The sequence below is a fragment of the Furipterus horrens genome, unplaced genomic scaffold, assembly GCF_987537825.1.
Source record: "Furipterus horrens unplaced genomic scaffold, mFurHor1.1.pri manual_scaffold_13, whole genome shotgun sequence".
NCBI lineage: Eukaryota > Metazoa > Chordata > Mammalia > Chiroptera > Furipteridae > Furipterus > Furipterus horrens.
Genome location: NW_028327183.1, coordinates 49,887,331 through 49,901,328, shown reverse-complemented (window position 1 = coordinate 49,901,328; position 13,998 = coordinate 49,887,331).

Below are 13,998 nucleotides of genomic sequence, written 5' to 3'. Positions count from 1 at the left end.
CCCAGCTCCCGCCGCCGCTTGCGCCGCCGCCTCCGGCCCTGGTCCCACCGCCGTCGCCCCCACTCCCGCCGCCGCGGCCCCCCGACCCCATCCTAGCGCCGCCGCCCCGTGTCCCAGCGCCGCCGCTCCGGGCCCTCCCGCCGATAGCACCTCCGCCGCCGCCACCGGGTCCCGCCGCCGCCGCCCTCCGGGACCCACCGCGGCCACCCCCGGGTCCTACCGCGACCGCCCCACCGATCCATCGCCGCCGCCCCCGCCCCCGCCGACCCTCAGACGGCCTCTCCGACCTCTGCCGCCGCTGGGACCGGGGGCGGCGGCGGTGGGACCCGGGGCGGCGGCGGTGGGACGGGGGCCGGAGGCGGCGGCGCGAGCGGCGGCGGGAGCTGGGGCGTCGGCAGGACCTGTGGCATCGGCGGAGGTGCTATCAGCCACCGCCTCTCCCGCCGCCCCCGCTCCCGCCTCCTCCGCCGCCGCTCCGGGCCCTCCCGCCGATAGCACCTCCGCCGCCGTCCCCGCTTCTGTCAAAGACGCCGCCGCTGATCCGACAGGCGGCGCCACCGACCCCGCTCCCACCGCCCCTCCGACGGCCTCTCCTACCTCCGCCGCCGCTGGGGCCGTCTCCGCCACTGCTCCCGCTCCGGCCGCTGCGACCCACCGCCTCCGCCACCGTCGCTGCTGGGAGTACTCTGCTGGCCCCACACCAGCCCACCCAACCTGAAGGCCCCATCCCCGCGCCCCACCGTACGCAAGTGACCTTACGCCCTGCCCTTTGTCCCCGCCCCTGGCTGCCACTGGCCGAGGGCTTCCTTTGGTAGGCGAAGATCGGCGCTGCCATTGGCCGACAGGGCCGCCGATCACTGCCCCTCTGGCTTCCTCCTCCCCTGCGCCCGCCCACCAGACTGCCCCGCCCCGGGAGTGCGTAGAGGCTCCAGTAGCATCTGCTGCGGCCGCGGGGCGCCCGGGACACTGGTGGCGCCCCGACCGCAGGGACCCGAAGCGGCCTGGCACCTGAGAGGCGGGCCCGAGCGCAGGTAGGCGGCGGGCCCAGGAGGCCGCGTCCATGGGCCCGCGACGGCCGGGCGGCAGGGACCGCGCGCTCTGTTGGGGGCGCGGGGCACGGGGCGGAGGTGCCCGGGCGCGCGGTGCAGCGGAGCACCGTGGTGCGAGGGAAGGCCCGGCCCGCATCCCGGCGCTTGCGGAGCCACCCTGCGTACGCGGCCCGGCTCTGAGGCGGCGGCCGGCCGGGGCATGCCGGGGAGCCCGCGCTGAGCCCGGCCTCCGTCTCCCGAGCCCGCCGTGGATGGTGCCGCCGCCGGCCGCCGCGCAGCGCGCCGGACCGGGCCGTCGGGCCTCGCGGAGCAGCCGCGCTGACCACACACTTGTCACAAGTGGGAAAAATACATGTGTGAGGGGAGCTCCAGGGTCCTTGAATAGCCCTGTGGCTCCGCTTTTCTGTAGTGAGAAGTTACAGTGAAAACTGGGGCCACCGAACTGGGATCCTTCATTGCAGGAGGGCCAATTGCGTCTTGGAATGGCAGGGGCCAGGAATTTCCCGAGTCTGATTATTTTCCTTTCCCCACGGCAGGGTTACATGGGTGAAAGACTGTGGGTGCCTTGGGGGAAAGGCAGGAGAAAAATTAACAGTATACAGTTTGGGTAGTGTACTGGGGTCCTTCCTCAAGGGGTCTGCCGACTGGCTCAGTGAGGAACACAGTTAAGGAGCCATGACTCTTTGTGTTGGTGATTCAATTGATATTTCTGCTTACTTGACCTAGGACTCTTCTGCTTATATAGATTAAGTAGGAGTTTAATAGACTGCCCATGTTAGGCCTGACTGGTGTGGTTCAGTGGGCTGAGTGTCATCCTGTGAACCAAAATGTTGCTGGTTCAATACCCGGTCAGGGCGCATGGGGGTGCACAAGAGGCGACCACACATGGATGTTTCTCTCCTTCTCTTTCTCCCTTCCTTCCCCTCTCTCTAAAACTAAATAAACAAATAAACAAAATCCTTAAAAAAATAAAAAGGAGTGAAGCCCTGACACATGAGCTTTGAAGACATGTAGACATGTTCAGTGAAAGGAGCCAGACACAAAGGGTCACATACTGTGTGTAGGATTCCATTGATATCCAATGTCCAGAACAGGCAAATCCAGGGACAGGAAGCAGATTAGTGGTTGCCCAGAGCTGAGGGAGGGGAGGAGTGAGGTGGGGGGTGGGGTAAGCCGGGCGGCTTGAAAGTGACTGCTAAGGAATGAGGAGTTTCTTTTGAGGGTTAAACTGCTCTGGAATCAGACAGTGATGTTGATCACACAGCATTGCGAATGTACTGAAAGCCATTGAGTTGCCCATCTTAAAATGGTGAATTTTATTGTATGTTAATTATGACTTTTCATAATTTTTAGTTATGAAATTATAAAAATAATTTTATAAAAATAAAAAATATTTTATTTAGTTATTTTTATTTATTAGAGAGAGAGAGAGAGAGAGACATTGATTTGTTGTTCCACTTATTTATGCATTCGTGGGTTGAATATTGCATGTGCCCTGACCAGGGATCGAACCTGCAACCTTGGTGTAATGGGACGGCACTCTAACCATCTAAACTACTGAGCCAGTGCCCAGAAAGTGATTTTTAAAAAGTAAAACAAACAAAAGACTAACGAAAGGCTATGAGTTGTGGAGTCCGATTCCCAGCCTGACTCCATATGAGCCGCGTGACCTGGAGCACAGTTTCTTCCCTGAGTCTCCGTGTTGCAATGAGGATGTATTGGTAGATCTACCACACTTTCGTAGTCAGGGGCCAGTAGCTTGATGAATTTAAGTCCTTGGCACTCAGACCTTGTCCCATAAACGTGAGCTGGAAGCAGCAGGTAGTGTCCCACTGGATCCACTAGAAATTCTATCTGCTGAAGAGGACTCAGCTCCCGTCCCTCCTCCGCCCCAGGCCTCCCTGCCTCCCGCCAGTCCATGCCCCTCCTGGGCCCCCAGAGCTGACCTGGCACCACCTTTGCTCACAGCCCTGCCAGGGCTCCCTCGTGCCTCCGGGACAGAGCTCAGCCTGGCCTGTGAGACACCAGCCACACTCTCCCCTCCCTTGAAGGCCTCACCTCACCTGTCACATTCACTGTGTTGACTCAAGCCCTCGGCAGCCTGACTCACACCTGCATACCGTGCTTCGTCCCTGCAGGCCCCTCACCTGGAATGCTCGCCCATTCGCTCCTCCCCACCTTTCCGGTGAACTCAACGCCATACCAAAGTCGTTACCTGGCACATGTCCTTTGACCCAGCCACTCCGAGTCTAGGAATTTAGCCTTCAGATGGCACTCACACGGGAGCTTCGAGAACGGAGCACAAGATGTTCATCGGGAGGGGACTCTTCGATGAACCCAGAAGGACACTGTTAGGTAAGCAAATGTGACTGATAGACTCCGTTACAGAGAGAACTCTCTCCAAGATGTGTTACAAAATGAAAACTGTAAGGTGCAAAACCAGGTGTCCTCTGTGCTCTGCCCCGCCCTCCCTCGCCGTGTGACCTTGGGAAAATTATGTCACCTCTCTGAACCTCCAATTACTCCTCTATAACATGGGATATCCATGCTCTCAAAGGTTACGGTGAAGATAAAATAACAAAACCATGTATATAGCATATAGTAAGCATTCAGAAAATCTGAGCTTTTAATATTAGGGCGACTTTAATATTAAAGTTGGCCAACTTTTTCTGGAAAGGGCCCGACAGTAAATATTTTTGTCTTCGCAGACCATATGGTCTCTATTGCAAACACTCTGCTCTGTTGTAGCTGAAAGCAGCCGCAGACAGTGCCTCAATGAATGGACACAGCTGTGTCCCAATAACACTTTATTTGATAAGACATACAGCTGTTGCGGGGGCGGGAGTCAGCTGGTCCATGCGCCATAGGTAGCTGACACCTGGATTAGAACTGAAAAAGAGGTGACTGTCTATTTCCACAGGCTTTGTATGGTCCTGCAACCTCTACACTCTTCTCCAACATAGTCCTTCTCAGACCGCGCTGTGCTATCAGCTTCTCTTACGTTTAGGGCTCCAGCACTCTCCACCCCAAGACATTGAACTCCCCCAGGGCAGGAGCCTTCTCTGAGCTACCTGGGTCTCCAGAACCCAGCCTCCATCCCTGTTCTAGGAGCAGAGCAGAAATATTTGTTGAATTCATTCGCTCACAGAGAAAGAACACGCACCAGCTGTATTCCAGGCATGTTTTAGACACGGAGGTTATAAAAGTGACCAGCACAGACACAAACCCCCAGAACTTATGTTCAAAGGGGGAAGATAGACCCCAAGGAATAAACACAAGATATATAACCTATTAGATGGTCTCATGCACCGAAGAGTAGATAAAGCCGGAAAGGAGGATGAGCAGTGAAGAGGAAGGTTGCTCATTTCCACGGTTCTGCCAGGGAATATCGCCCTGAGAAGGTGCAGCCTGGAAGGACATGAGGGAGCCAGTAATGGAGGTGTCTCAGGGAAGAGGCTTCTGGACAGAGGGAACAGCCAGCACAAAGGATCCGGGATGCGAACGTGCCTGGCATTTATTTCAAGGAATGGCAAAGAAACCAGAGTGACAGCAACTGAGTGCATGAGGGAAAGAACTAAAGATCCGAGACAGGGTCAGAGGGGGATGGGGTGCATCAGGCAGGACTTACAGGCCTTATGGTGAGCACTTTGCTTTTAATATGACTGCAGTGGGAGCCTGGGAAGATGTCTTAGTTGGCTTGGGCTGCCATCCAAAATACCACAGACTGAACGGCTTAAAAAACAGGAATTTATTTCTCACAGTCTGGAGGCTGGGAAGTCCAAGATCAAAGTGCCAAAAATTAATTAATTTCCTAGTGGGAGCTCTCTTCCTGGCTTGCAGTGGCTCCTCCCTCTGTTATTCTACAGCAGAGAGAGTGTGGGATCTGGTCTCTCTTCCTCTTCTTATAAGGGCACTAATCCCATCATGGGGGCCGCACCCTCGTTACCTCATTTAAACCTGATTCCCTCCAGAGACCCCACCTTCTAATATCATCCCAGTGGGGGCTAGGCCTTCACAGGATGAATTTGGGAGGGACACAAACATTCAATCCATAATGGGAGAGTCTGGGGCAGAGAGGAATGAAATCTGACTGAGGATTTGATGAGATCCTCTGGCTACCGGGCAGGGAATAGGCTGTGGATGGAAGCAGAGAGCCCAGCAGAGGCCAAAGATGGATCAGGAGATGACGGTGGTCTGGACCAGGGTGGTGGCAGATGGGTAATGAAGAGATAGAATCTGGAGCATATTTTGAAGGTAGAGACTACGGAAAGTTGGGAATCAGGTGTCAGAATGCTTGGGTGAGGGCCACGCATGTGTGAGAAGGGGAGAGGGAGCTCTGCAGGGTCTTTTTTCCTTAAATATTTTATTTATTTATTTTTAGAGAGAGGGGAAGGGAGGGAGAAAGAGAGGGAGAGAAACATCACTGTGTGGTTGCCTCTTGTGTACCCCCAACTGGGGACCTGGCCCGCAACCCAGGCGTGTGCCCAGACTGGGAATCGAACCGGCGACCCTTTGGTTCACAGGCTGGCGCTCCGTCCTCTGAGCCACAGCAGCCAGGGCTGCAGGGTCATTTTATAAGGTCACAAATTCCAATCAGAAGGGCTACACCTTCATGACATAATCACTTTCATGACATAATCACCTCCCAAAGGTCCCATCTCCTAATATCTTCGCTGTGGGGATCAAGATTTCAACACTGAGATTTGGGGGCGGGGACACAAACATGCAGATGATAGCAACAACCCAGATGGTCTCCAGACATTGCAAGGGTCCCCTGAGTGGCACACTGGCTTCCCGCTGAGAATCAATGACCTGATGCGATTAGAACACGTTTCATAGCCCCCAGAGGAGACTGTCCTTACCAGTCCTGTTGTAATCACCCCAAACTAGAAACTCCACAGATAGCCATTCCCAGGTGGATGAATAAATAGTGTTATATTTGTACGCTGCAATGTCATCCGGCAGGGGCTGACAAACTCCGCGAAGGACCAGATAGAAAATATTCTCCACTCTCCGGGCCATATCGTCCCTGCCGCAACCCTGCAGCATGCAGAGCGACAGACAACGGCAACTGGACGGCGTGGCTGCGTGTCAGTAAAACTTCATTTATACAGACAGGCAAGAGGCTGGATGCGCCCGCCTCCCGGCTGCGGTTTGCAGACCCTCCGCTCTACAAGGTGAGAACACACACAGTTCCCGCCAGAGGCCCCGGGACCCCCCTTTCGCGGGCATGTCACTGGCCCTAAAGCTGGCAGGGGTGCTGGCTGGGGCAGCCGGACGTCTGGCGCGCACCAGAGGTCCCCAACTCTGGCTGCAAGCGGGGCTGGCGGCTGCTCAGCCTCACAGCTGTCGGGGCTTCTCCGAGCCTCTGACGGCGTGAACCCGACACCGCCGACCAATTCTCAGGTTCTTAGGAGAACCACGCTGCCTGGCTCACTCGTTTCAAACCAGGAAATGAGCCGGGGGGTGGGGGGGTGGGGGCAAGATTAGACACCTCTGAGACGCAGAGGGAAATGCCACAGATTCCAGGCGAGGAGGTTCATGTTCGTCTCTCGGAGGAGAGTGTTGTCAACAGCTCTCTTCAGGCTGCAGTGGGAGTGTCCCCTCCGCAGAGACGCCTTCCCAGGCCACCCGATCCGAGGGTGCAGCTGCTCACCCCACCACTTCCTGTCCCCCTTCTCTGCTTTGTGTGAGGGGTTAAATTATGTGCCCCCCCCAAAGGATATGTTAACGTCGTAAGCCCCAGGACCTCCGATTATGACCTGACTTGGAAATAGGGTCATTGCGGGTGGAATTCGTTAAGATGAGCTCATACCGGAGCAGGGTGGGGCCCCTAATCCAACGTGACCGGTGTCCTCACCAGAAGAGCACCATGTGAAGACACAGATGCAGAGGGACCACGCAATGGGACAACAAAGGAAGAGGTTAGGGTAATGCAGTTGGAAGCCAAGATGCATCAGAGATTGTCAGCAACCTTCAGAGGCTGGGAAGAGGCGAGGTCAATTCTCTCCTACAGGGCTCGGTGGGAGCGGGGCCCAGCTGACACCTTGACCTTGGGCTGCTGGCCTCCGGAACTGCGCAGTAATATGCCTCTGCTGTTTCTGAGCGTGTTTCTCACGTTGGGAAAATTGAGAAGTTCTGGCTATTTGCTTTGTAGAACGGCCCTCAATTTAGATTTGATTGTTTCCTTTTTTTTTTTTTAAAGATTTTATTTATTTTTAGAGAGAGGTGAAGGGAGGAAAAAGAGAGGGAGAGAAACATAGATGGCTTGTCCCTTGCACGCCCCCAACTGGGGACCTGGCCCGCAACCCAGGCTTGTGCCCTGACTGGGAATTGAACTGATGACCTTTCAGCTTGCAGGCCAGCACTCGATCCACTGAGCCACACCAGCCAGGGCCGTTTGGTGGTTTCCTTATGATTAGCATGAGGTGAAGCACCATGGGCAGTGACAGTGTGGAAGTGGTGCTGTGTCCTTCTCTGTGAATCACATCAGGAGGACCATGCTGTCAGGAGGGCTTGTTACTGATCATATTAGCTTTGACAACTTGCTTGAGACACTGTCTTCCTAGTGTCTCTGTGGAAACTTACTCTTTTAACATAGGGTTAATTCGATGTTAACTATTATTTATCATTTTTCCCCCAACACTCATTTACTGATCATGTACTATGTGCCAGGCCCTGTCCAAGATGTTGTCGCCACTAACATGAATAACACTGTACCCTCTGGGAGGTCACACTCTTCCAAGGAAGGCTGATAAATGGTCAGAAACTCACAACTGAGAGAGACTTGTAGATGACCATAGTGTCACAGGGTACGCCAGGGGCTCAGAGGGTGTGTACTGGTCTGTCTGAGGGAGTCAGCTTTCTTCCTGGAAGAGGGGATATTTGAGTTAGGTATTGAAGGATGAGTAGGAGTTCACCAGGGAGCGATGGGGAGGGAATTCTGGGTAGAGGGAGCTGTGTTTATGCAGAGATGAAAGAGAGCACTTCCAACACCACATTGAAGGGCTGGGATATTTACCTAGAAGTACTGAGAGGGCTGTGAGCAGGGGATGGACGGGTCGGCTCTGGATGTAGACAGACCCTCTGGGTTCACATGAGGACAGGCCAGAGGGGAGAACCTGCAGATTTGGGAGGAGGCTGGGATAAGGATCCAGCGGGCAGAGGAGGAAGTCTGAATTGAAGTTGGGGCCATAGATGGAGAGCAGGGCTTGGAGCAGAGACCAAGGTGGGGGGTGGCAGGAGGGCCCACCTGTGGGGGATGGGCAAGGAACAGAGAGGTGGTGACAATGGTGTCCCTGTTATCTAACCTAGGTAAGTGGACATACTGAGAGGCCATTTATCATGAGGGAATATACAGGTATTGGAGCAGGTTTGGCAGGGAAAGTAATGAGCCCTGTTTTAGCATAAATTCTTGGCACATTTGAAAGAGATCTCCTTCCAGGATGGCTGGCCCCAAGAGGGGTGTGGAGTTTAAAGAGTTAATTCCTCTGCTCTTTGGAAAAAGAAAGGGTTGGGCTTCAGTGTTCTCTCTTCCTTCTTCTGTTTCTCTGGGAATAAACACATGTCAGATAATATGGACAAGAAAGTACCTGGCATTCCGCAAATACTCATTAGATGATAGTTATGTGGGTATTTTTAAAAAATGTAATGAGTACTTACCAAGTGCCAGACAATTATTACTGTGGTTCATGGTTCTTTCTCATTCTCCTCTGTCTTTTATGTTTTCCTTTCCTCATCCCCAGTGGGAAAGCAGTTGTCTGGCACCATAACATATCCGTGTAAGGCAGTCACTACGGAGAGAGACAGGTCGGTTTCCCTGTACATACTTCTGGAACTTTCTGCAGTGTTGGAAATGTTGCCTATCTGTGCTGCTAACATGGTAGGTAAGCCACCAACCTCCTGTGGCTATTGGGCACTCGATATGTGGCTAGCCAGACCAGGGGACTGAATTTTCAATCTTATTTAATTTTAATTATCGGAACTTAAATGTACTTATGTGACTAGTGGCTACTATGTTGGGCCTACTCCTGAGGAAGTGTAAAAATGTACCCTGTTTTCCCTGAAGGCACTAAGCTTCAAGGACTGCTGAGTTGGGAGGGGAGGGAGGAGAGGAGAGGAAGGGAAAAATTGAAAGGGGGAATATTGGGACTTTTCTACGTGGATGATGGGAGTATGAATTGAATCCGCCAAATAAAAAAGGCACACATCCTTCCTGGAACTCAACAATGAAAGACAAACAACCCAATTCAAATACAAGCCAAAGATCTGAACAGACACTTCACAAAGGAGGAGACACAAATGGCCAGTATGTGCATGAAAAAAATGTCATTAGTCATCAGGGAAGCGCGAATTGAAACTGGAATGAGATCAACAGACACAACGGCTAATATTCAAAATGACTGACAATGTTGCATGTTGACGAGGATGTGGAGCAACCAGGACAGCTGGTGGGGATGTAAAAGGCAGGCAGAATAACAGCCCCCAAAGGTGACCATGTCCTAATCCCCAGGGCCAGTGAGCGTGACCTTACAGGGCAAAAGGGACTATGCAGATGTGATTAAATTAAGAATCTTGAGTTGGGGAAATTATTCTGGATTAGCTGATGGGTCCTCAATGCCTAAATGTGACCACTAAGGTATTTATATGAGGAAGCCCAAAGGGTCTAAGTCAGAGAAGAAGATGTGACGATGGACGTAGAGGTTGGCGGGATGAGGCCACGAGCCAAGGAGTGAAGGCAGCCTGGAGAAGCTGCAAAAGGGACGGAAAATTCTGCTGACACCTTGACGTTAGCCCCAGAACACCCGTTTCAGACATCTGACCTCCAGAACTAGAAGATACGTTTGTGCTATTTTAAGCCATCAAGATGGCGGCAAGTTGTTAGAGCCAGCGACAGAAAACTAATACAGCCACCTTGGGAGAAGTTCTGGGATTAATGTTATTTTTCTTTAAAATTATTTATTTATTTATTTATTTTTAGAGAGAGGAGAAGGGAGGGAGAAAGAGGGAGAGAAACAGCCATCGGTTGCCTCTTGTGTGCCCCCAACCGGGCCCACAACCCGGCGTGTGCCCTGACAGGCAAATCTAACCAGCGACCTTGGCTTTGCCTGATGATCCCCAGCCCACTGAGTGACACCAGTCAGGGCAACACTGAGACTTCTGCTGAGTAGCCTCAGACCCGGCATTAGCGCCAAGTTTGAAACTGTTAATGTAGCAAACACCACTCACCCCGCACGGGTGACTCCCCGAGAAACTACCCCATGGGACTCATGTGCTGCCCAAGGCTCTTTCAGTGGCTTAGCCCAACAGACAGACAACCCACAGGTCACAGATGATGATGCTCCAACCACCTGAACCATCTGGTCAGGGCTTTTTTGTTTTTTAAATATTTTATTTATTTTCAGAGAGAGGAGAAGGGAGGGAGAAAGAAAACGAGAGATACAGCACTGTGTGGTTGCCTCTCCCACACCCCCCAAGTGGGGACCTGACCCACAACCCAGGCCTGTGCCCTGACTGGGAATCGAACCGGTGACCCTTTGGTTCGCAGGCCAGCGCTCAATCTACTGAGCCACACCAGCCAGGGCTGGCTTTGTTTTTAATGAGAAAGACGTGGATGGATGCAACATAGCAATCTTGAGGACATATTATTGCATGCAGTGCCACTGGAGTCTTGCCAGCAGGAACTTGGAAGGGGACGAGGGAACGTCAGTGGGGAGGGATCTGTCCTGGGTCCTGGGTCCTGAGTGCAGTGGTGGTTACAACGCTGTCAGCATCTGTCAACACTCACAGATCCATTAACTACAAAGGGTGGATTTTGCCTCATCTAGGGACTTTATCTCTGCATCTATTATATAATTATGCATTATATAAGTTATACCTCAATAAGCCTCATAAGCCTGACTTTAAGAAAGAAAATATTCTCTTTTTTAAAGATTTTATTTATTTATTTTTAGAGAGAGGGGAAGGGAGGGAGAAAGAGAAGGAGAGAGACATTAATGTGTGACTGCCTCTCGGATGCCCCCCAACTGGGAACCTGGCCCACAACCCAGGCATGTGCCCTGACTGGGAATCAAACCGGTGACCCTCTGATTCGCAGGTTGGTGCTCAATCCACTGAGCCACACCAGCCAGGCCACAAACTATTTTTAGGATCTGCAGGTTTTATCAGACACTGAAGGTATGGTCACAAGGTCAAGAACCAGCAGGTGCAGAAGGGAGGCATGTTTGAGCGTGGGCATTGAGCGGGCACAACTGCATCACCTGCCTGGAGTCCAGTGGAAAGGGAAGGAAGGACATTCCAAGGAGAAGGCCCTGCCTGGGCTTAGGCTGAGACTCAGAGGTGGGTCCTGGGATGGGTGTGCCAACCAGGGGGCTGGGAATGCAGGGAACCTTCAGAGGAGTGGCGTGGCGGGGGAGGAGGAGGCAGGAGGTGGGTTGAAAGCAGAAGGGGGCCCTTGGCATACTTGGTTTCTATCCTGTCACCGGGCTGTTGTAATATACAGCTGGCCATATATTCGTTAATTATACACCTGCCTTATCTTCCCGGCCCAGCCTGCATTCTATTCAGGTGGGCAGACAGTTCTGGAGGCCCAAGGGACACTGGCCACTTTGCTGGACTCTGAAGAACTGGTCCCTACTCTTGAGGAGATCCCGGACAAGCTGGGGAGACCAACAGGTAAGTAGGTGGTCCCCACACCTTGGGGAGAGGCTATAGTGAAAGGGCCACAGGTGCCAGTAGAGCTCCCTACTAGAAATCATGGAAGGCTTCCTGAAGGAGGAGGCATCAGGGTAGGCCTTTCCCAACATCCTGAGACTAATCTCAAAAATAATCATGATAGTAATAGCTGTCAATATTTGAGTGCACAAAATCACTGCATTAAGCACAAGACAGGAATCAATTGATTTAACCTTACAAATCTACAAGGTAGATACTTTGATCATCATCTCCCTTCTACAGATTAGGAAAGTTGAGGCACAGACTCTGTTCTCTGTCCCCAAAATGCTCCTGCTCTGGTTAGGGAGACAGTCTCAGATAGAGTCTCAGTCTAGTGAACTTGTGCTTTAATGGTGGCAACAGAAAGCATTGGTGGGAATTGAGCCCAGTGAGTCGGGGGAGTGGCAAGTGGAAAGACCTCTAAGAAGAGACCACCACCTAAGATGGACCCTTTTTCAGGGCATGGAGGTAGGCTCATAGAGTTGCATCATATTTTCAGTTCTCGTCTCTGTCATTTGAACACACCCTATTTTGCTTTCTTTCTGCTTTTGCCCTTTACATTCCTGGCTTCTTTCTGTCTCCTCCCTGGCACCCCATGGACAAACCCAACACGTTTAACATTCGTGCGCCCTTGGGTAGGAATAAAGGCCTGCAGGCCAGACAAGGGTTGCTTTGTGGAAATCTATCTTCTAAATTGATATGAAAGATATAAATCATACCTTTCAATTTGTTCTATAGACCTGGTTTCATTTATTTGTTTTTTGAAAGATTTATTTATTTATTTTTAGAGAGAGGGGAAGGGAGGGAAGAAGAGGGAGAGAAACATCAATGTGCTAGGAGAGAAATGTTGATCCATTGCCTCCTACTAGCCCCCAGCTGGGAACCTGGCCCGCAACCCAGGCATGGGCCCCGACTGGGAACCGAACCAACAATCCTTCAGTTCCTGGCCAGCACTCAGTCCACGGAGCCACACCAGCCAGGGCTGGTTTCGTTTCTTACTTCTCCCCATCAACATTATGTTTTTAGGTTCTCTCCATGTTCCGATGTGTAACTCTGATTTCTTGCCTCCAGAACACCATGGGGAATCCGCTCCTGTTTTATTTGTCCTGTCTCCAAGTAACAGATCCCATGGTGTCCTACACCTGTGTCAACCTTTCCTGTGGGTTTCTACTGGGAAATGAGGTTTCTGGGACACAGGATAAGTGTGTAGTTAATGTCCAAAAATTCTGTCCCATCATCTGAGGTGGATGCTGAAGTCCTAGCAGCGTTCCACCAGGCGGAGAAGCATGGAGAAGGGAACAGCCAGCCCAAAGGGCCACGAAAGTCCACAGTGCATCCTGGGGTCAGAAAATTATGGGTCAACCTCCCCAAGGGGTGGAACCCTTCACCGAATAGCCGTGTAATAAATACCTGACAGGATTGATTTCTTTTTCTTTTTCTTTTTTTTCCTAAAAAGGAAACTAGTCTTGTTGTGGGTGGCACTTTGACACCATCTATTAAAATCTCAACTGCATTATAGTCTTTGCCTCAGCAATATGCTCTGTGCACAGGAGGAAGTAGGAAGGATGTTTACTGAGCTGTCATTTGTACAGTGACAAATGGAAACCACTAAAAGCTCCATTAGCAGGAGAGGAGTCAAAAGAACCACAGACTGTGGTTGTGGAATACCATTCAGGTGTGAAAAAGATGAAGGTGAATTTAAATAAAAAAATTTAATTTTATTTATTTTTAAAGAGAGGGGAAAGGAGGGAGAAAGAGAGGGAAAGAAACATCGATCTGTTGCCTCTCGCAGGCCCCCAGCTGTGCCCTGATCAAGAATCAAACTGGCGGCCTCTAGGTCCACAGGCTGGTGCTCAATCCACTGAGACACACCAGCCAGGGCAGATTAAGGTGAATTTAAATGTAGAGGCATGGAAAGTTTCCTAAGACATATTGCTTAGTAAGAAAAGTAAGCCACAGTTCAATATATCAAGTATTATCCAACTTCCTAAACACAAGAAATCATCAGGAATGTTTTTGTTACTTGTTCATTTCAGCAGATCCTCTCGCAACAGTGTTTTCTGTCCTACATTGGTTCATTATGAGATTGTTGAGATGCCGTAGGAACTTAACTCTTGTTTATATCAATTAGCTTATGGTAAAATTGGTTTCCTTATACATTGTTTCACATAAAGCCTCAGAACCTATTGACTGTGTTAAGTGAGGACTTACTGTGTATAAATCAGAGGTTGTAAAC